This window comes from Triticum dicoccoides, chromosome 4B (genome assembly GCF_002162155.2).
Source record: "Triticum dicoccoides isolate Atlit2015 ecotype Zavitan chromosome 4B, WEW_v2.0, whole genome shotgun sequence".
NCBI lineage: Eukaryota > Viridiplantae > Streptophyta > Magnoliopsida > Poales > Poaceae > Triticum > Triticum dicoccoides.
In genome coordinates, this window is record NC_041387.1 from 641,194,312 (window position 1) to 641,200,734 (window position 6,423).

The window sequence follows — 6,423 nt, forward strand, 5'->3', positions numbered from 1 at the left end:
GTTAAATAAACAATCATGCATACGAGAGCCACTAAACATTTTCAATAAGGTCTTCTCGACCCCCAAAGGAAAGAGAAGAAAATAAAACTATTTACATGGGAAAGCTCCCAACAAGTAAGAAGAAGAACTAGAAATCTTTTTGGGTTTTCATTTTAATTTCTACTACAAGCATGGAAATTAAACTAACTATTTTTTTTGTTTTTTCTTAAGGTTTATTAAACACAAGAAGAAAACCAGAAAAAGAAATTTAAACTAGCATGGATAATACAATGAAAGAGTATGAGCATTGACGACTAGTGTGTGAACATGAATGTAAAGTCGGTGAGAAATACGTACTCCCCCAAGCTTAGGCTTTTGGCCTAAGTTGGTCTAGTACCAAGGACCACCTGGCTGATATCCATAAGTGAAACCGGGGTCGTACTGAGATGCAGCGGCAACCGCCTCCTGAGCTGCAGCGTGTTGGCGAGCTGCCTCCGCTCTCCTCTTGTGTTCAGCTGCTTCCTCCCTGGTGACAACATATATTTCTTTTGCCTGATAATCAAAAAGGTAGGGAGCAGGAAGAGTAACATGGACGACGTTGCGCCTGTCATAGGTTAGTCGATATTGGAGGAATTGTTCATTCCTCCCAAGAAATTGATGACTGACCATAGCTTCATAATCCAAATAAACAAGAGGTATTATCATATCTCCCTCTCATGGGGCTATACCAAGATAATTAGCCACACGGGTTGCATAAATTCCTCCAAATAAATTTCCCTTTCTACTATTATTCTGCAACCTACATGCAACTATTGCCCCCAAGTTATAACCTTTATAACCTAACACCGCACTCTTGAGGACACATAGATCAGGGACACACATGTGACATGCTTCATCCTTACCATTAATACATCTACCAATGAAGAGAGCAAAATAATGTATAGCAGGAAAATGAATGCTCCCTATGGTAGCTTGTGCTATGTCCCTAGATTCTCCCACAATAATACTAGCAAGAAAATCTCTAAATTCAGATTTGTGAGGATCATTAATATTACCCCACTGCGGGAGTTTGCAAGCAGTTGTGAAATCATCTAAATCCATGGTATAAGATGTACCATAAATATCAAATATGACACTAGGAGAATTGCGCGCACAGTTATATTTGAACCTCCGCACAAAAGAACTAGTCAATTGATAATACTGTGGACAATTATCTTGTAAGAAGTCCTCCAGCTCGGCATTACGCACATACGCATCAAATTCCTCCTTGAAGCTTGCTTCGACCATAAAATCATCGGATGGCCACTCACAAGCTCGTACATCCGCGTCCCTCGGCAATTCAACATCTTGCTCACGTATAGCAATCTTGGGCCCTTTCTTCACCAAGGAACCACCTTGGTACATTATCCTAGACATAATTCTTTTTCAAGCAACAATCTCCCAAAGCAGTTTTGTGAATGGAGCTTTGAGCAAGGAGATCAAAAATCGCAGCAAAATGAGCTAGAACTTGTGCTTGAGCTGGATGGGGATTTTTTTGGGTAGAAGATGAAGTGTGTGGGTGCTGGCATAAGTGGAGAGGGGCCACCAGGGGTCCATGAGATAGGGGGCACGCCCAGGGGGAGTGGGCGCGCCCTCCACTCTCGTGGCCTGGTGCTTGCCCCTCCTGCAGTGATTTCAGTGCCTAAAATCCTCAAAAATTCCATAAAAAACATACTAAATTTGCAGGGCATTTGGAGCACTTTTATTTTCGGGATATTTTTTTAATGCACGGATAAATCAGAAAACAGACGGATAATACTATTTTTGCTTTATTTATTTTAAATAACAAAAAGTAAAAAGAGGGTACAGGAGGTTGTGCCTTCTAGTTTCATCCATCTCATGATCATCAAAATGAATCCACTAACAAGGTTAATCAAGTCTTGTTAACAAACTCATTCCGAATAACACGGAACCGGAGAAATTTTGAATAACACTAAGTTACCTCAACGGCGATATGAAAATCCCCAACAATAAGAATATCATACTTTTTCTTGACAGTAGGGAGAGGAAATTCAAAACCTCCAATAATAATAGTTGGAACTTTTCCAATAGAATTGATGCTATGAACTTGAGATTGTTTCCTCAGAAAGTGTACCGTATGCTCATTACCATTAACATGAAAAGTGACATTGCCTTTGTTGCAATGAATAATAGCTCCTGCAGTATTCAAAAAAGGTCTACCAAGGATAATAGACATACTATCGTCCTCGGGAATATCAAGAATAACAAAGTCCGTTAAGATAGTGACATTTGTAACCACAACAGGCACATCCTCACAAATACCGATAGGTATAGCAGTTGATTTGTCAGCCATTTGCAAAGATATTTCAGTAGGTGTCAACTTATTCAATTCATACGATATAAAGAGAGAGGCATAACACTAACACCGGCTCCAAGATCACATAAAGCAGTTCTAACATAATTCCTTTTAATGGAACATGGTATAGTTGGTACACCCAGATCTCCAAGTTTCTTTGGTATTCCACCCTTAAAAGTGTAATTAGCAAGCATGGTGGAAATTTCAGCTTCCGGTATCTTTCTTTTCTTTGTAATGATATCCTTAATATACTTAGCATAAGGATTTACTTTGAGCATATCAATTAAGCGCATACGTAAGAAAATAGGTCAAATCATTTCAGCAAAGCGCTCAAAATCCTCATCATCCTTTGTCTTGGATGATTTAGGAGGAAAGGGCATGGGTTTCTGAACCCATGGTTCTCTTTCTCTACCGTGCTTCCTAGCAACAAAATCTCTCTTATCATAATGTTGATTCTTTGATTGTGGGTTACCAAGATCAACAGCAGGTTCAACCTCTACTTCATTGTTTTTGCTAGGTTGAGCATCAACATGAATATTATCATTAACATTATCACTAGGTTCATGTTCATCACCTGATTGTGTTTCAGCATCAGAGATAGAAATATCATTGGGATTCTCAGGTGTGTCTACAGTAGGTTCACTAGAAGCATGCAAAGTCCTATCGTCTTTCTTTTTCTTCTTTTTAGAAGGACTAGGTGCCTCTAAATTATTTCTCTGAGAATCTTGCTCGATTCTCTTAGGGTGGCCTTCAGGATACAAAGGATCCTGAGTCATTCTACCAGTTCTAGTAGTCACTCTAACAGCAAAGTCATTTTATTATTTAATTCATCAAGCAAATCATTTTGAGCTTTGAGTACTTTCTCAGCTTGAGTAGCAACCATAGAAGCATATTTGCTAATGAGTTGGAGTTCACCTTTAACTCTAGCCATATTATCGCTCAAGCGTCCTATCTCAAAAGCATTATTCTTTAACTCTCTACCAACATAAGCATTAAAACTTTCTTGTCTAGCCATAAAGTCATTAAATTCATCTAGTCAAGGGCTATGAAATTTACTAGAGGGGATTTCAACTTTATTATATCTATAGAGAGAATTTACCTTTACTAACTGTGTCGGGTTATCAAGACAATGTGGTTCTTCAATAGGTGGTATATTAAGACCTTGTATTTCTTCAATAGGTGGTAAATTCTTAACATCTTCAGCTTTAATACCTTTTTATTTCATTGATTTCTTTGCCTCTTGCATATCTTCAGGACTGAGAAATAAAACACCTCTCTTCTTCGGAGTGGGTTTAGGAATAGGCTCAGGAGTTGGCTCAATTGGTTCAGGAATTGCCTCAGGAATTGGCTCAGGAAGAGTCCAATTATTTTCATTAGTCAACATATTATTCAATAGTAATTCAGCTTCGTCGACTATTCTTTCCCTGAAAACACAACCAGCACAACTATCCAAGTAGTCCTTGGAAGCATCGGTTAGTCCATTATAAAAGATATCAAGTATTTCATTTTTCTTGAGAGGATAATCAGGAAAAGCATTAAGTAACCGGAGAAGCCTCCCCCAAGCTTGTGGGAGACTCTCTTCTTTGATTTGCACAAAATTATATATTTCCCGCAAGGCAGCTTGTTTCTTATGAGCAGGGAAATATTTAGCAGAGAAGTAATAAATCATATCCTGGGGACTACGCACACAACCAGGAGCAAGAGAATTATACCAAGTCTTAGCATCACCCTTTAACGAGAACAGAAATATCTTAAGGATATAAAAATAGCGAGATATTTCATCATGAGTAAACAGGGTTGCTATATCATTCAACTTGGTAAGATGTGCCACAACAGCTTCAGATTCAAGGCCATAAAAAGGATTAGATTCAACTAGAGTAATAATCTCAGGATCAACAGAGAATTCATAATCCTTATCAGTAACACAGATAGGTGAAGTAGCAAAAGCAGGGTCAGGTTTCATTCTAGCATTAAGAGACTGCTGCTTCCATTTAGCTAATAATTTCTTAAGATCGTATCTATCATTGCAAGCAAAGATAGCTCTAGCAGCTTCTTCATTCATAACATAACCCTCAGGAACAACAGGCAATACATAATCATTGGGAGAATTTTCATCATCACTATCATCAATGATAGCATCTTCAATATTTTCATTCCCCCTAACTCTAGCAAGTTGTTCATCAAGAAATTCACCTAATGGCAAAGTAGTATCACGCACAGAAGTAGTTTCATCATGCATAGCAGAAGTGGCATCATCAATAACATGCGACATATCAGAATTCATAGCAGTGGCAGGTTTAGGTGTCGCAAGCTTACTAATAACAGAAGGAGAATCTAGTGCAGAGCTAGATGGCAGTTCCTTACCTCCCCTCGTAGTTGAGGGCAAAATCTTGCTTTTTTCATCTTTCAAGTTCTTCATAGTGATCAACAGATATAAATCCCAAGTGACTCAGAGAATAGAGCTATGCTCCCCCGCAACGGCGCCAGAAATTAGTCTTGATAACCCATAAGTGTAGGGGATCGCAACAGCTTTTGAGGGTAAAGTATTCAACCCAAATTTATTGATTCGACACAAGGGGAGCCAAAGAATATTCTTGAGTATTAGCAGTTGAGTTGTCAATTCAACCACACCTGGATAACTTAGTATCTGCAGCAAAGTATTTAGTAGCAAAGTAGTATGACAATAAAGGTAACGGTGGCAAAAGTAAATATAATAGTTTTTGGGTTTTTGTAATAGTTGTAACAGTAGCAACAGAAAAGTAAATAAGCGAAGAACAATATTTGAAAAGCTCATAGGCAATGGATCAGTGATGGATAATTATGCCGGATGCAATTCCTCATGTAATAGCTATAACATAGGGTGACACAAAACTAGCTCCAATTCATCAATGTAATGTAGGCATGTATTCCGTAAATAGTCATACGTGCTTATAGAAAAGAAGTTGCATGACATCTTTTGTCCTACCCTCCCATGGCAGCGGGGTCCTAGTGAAAACTAAGGGATATTAAGGCCTCCTTTTAATAGAGAACCGGAACAAAGCATTAGCACATAGTGAATACATGAACTCCTCAAACTACGGTCATCACCGAGAAGTATCCCGATTATTGTCGCTTCGGGGTTGTCGGATCATAATACATAATAGGTGACTATAGACTTGCAAGATAGGATCAAGAGCACACATATATTCATGAAAACATAATAGGTTCAGATCTGAAATCATGGCACTCGGGCCCTAGTGACAAGCATTAAGCATAGCAAAGTCATAGGAAAATCAATCTCAGAACATAATGGATACTAGGGATCAAACCCTAACAAAACTAACTTGATTACATGGTAAATATCATCCAACCCATCACCGTCCAGCAAGCCTACGATGGAATTACTCACGCACGGTGGTGAGCATCATGAAATTGGTGATGGAGGATGGTTGATGATGACGACGGCGACAAATCCCCCTCTCCGGAGCCCCGAACAGACTCCGGATCAGCCCTCCCGAGAGAGATTAGGGCTTGGCGGCGGCTCCGTGTCGTAAAACGCGATGAAACTTTCTCTCTGATATTTTTCTCCCCGGGATGGAATATATGGAGTTTGAGTTGAGGTCGGTAGAGGTCCAGGGGGCCCACAAGATAGGGGGCGCACCCTATAGGGGGGGCGCACCCTATAGGGGGGCGCGCCACCCTGTCTCGTGGACAGGCTGTGGGCCCCCGGGTGTATTTCTTTCGCCTAGAAATTCTTATTAATTCCAAAAAGTGCCTCCGTGGATTTTCAGGACATTCCGAGAACTTTTCTTTTCTACACATAAAACAACATCATGGCAGTTCTGCTGAAAACAGCGTCAGTCCGGGTTAGTTTCATTCAAATCATGCAAGTTAGAGTCCAAAACAAGGGCAAAAGTGTTTGGATAAGTAGATACGTTGGAGATGTATCAGCGGGCCCTACTTGTCAACTGGATTCTCAGCAGCTGGCGGGGCCCTCCAGAGGCGGGCCCCAGCAGCCGGCGGAGAACCTGACGACCCAAGACACTAACCAACCGGCCACAGGGCCTTGTAGCTTTACCATTGTACCCTTGGGGGGGCCTATACGCCCC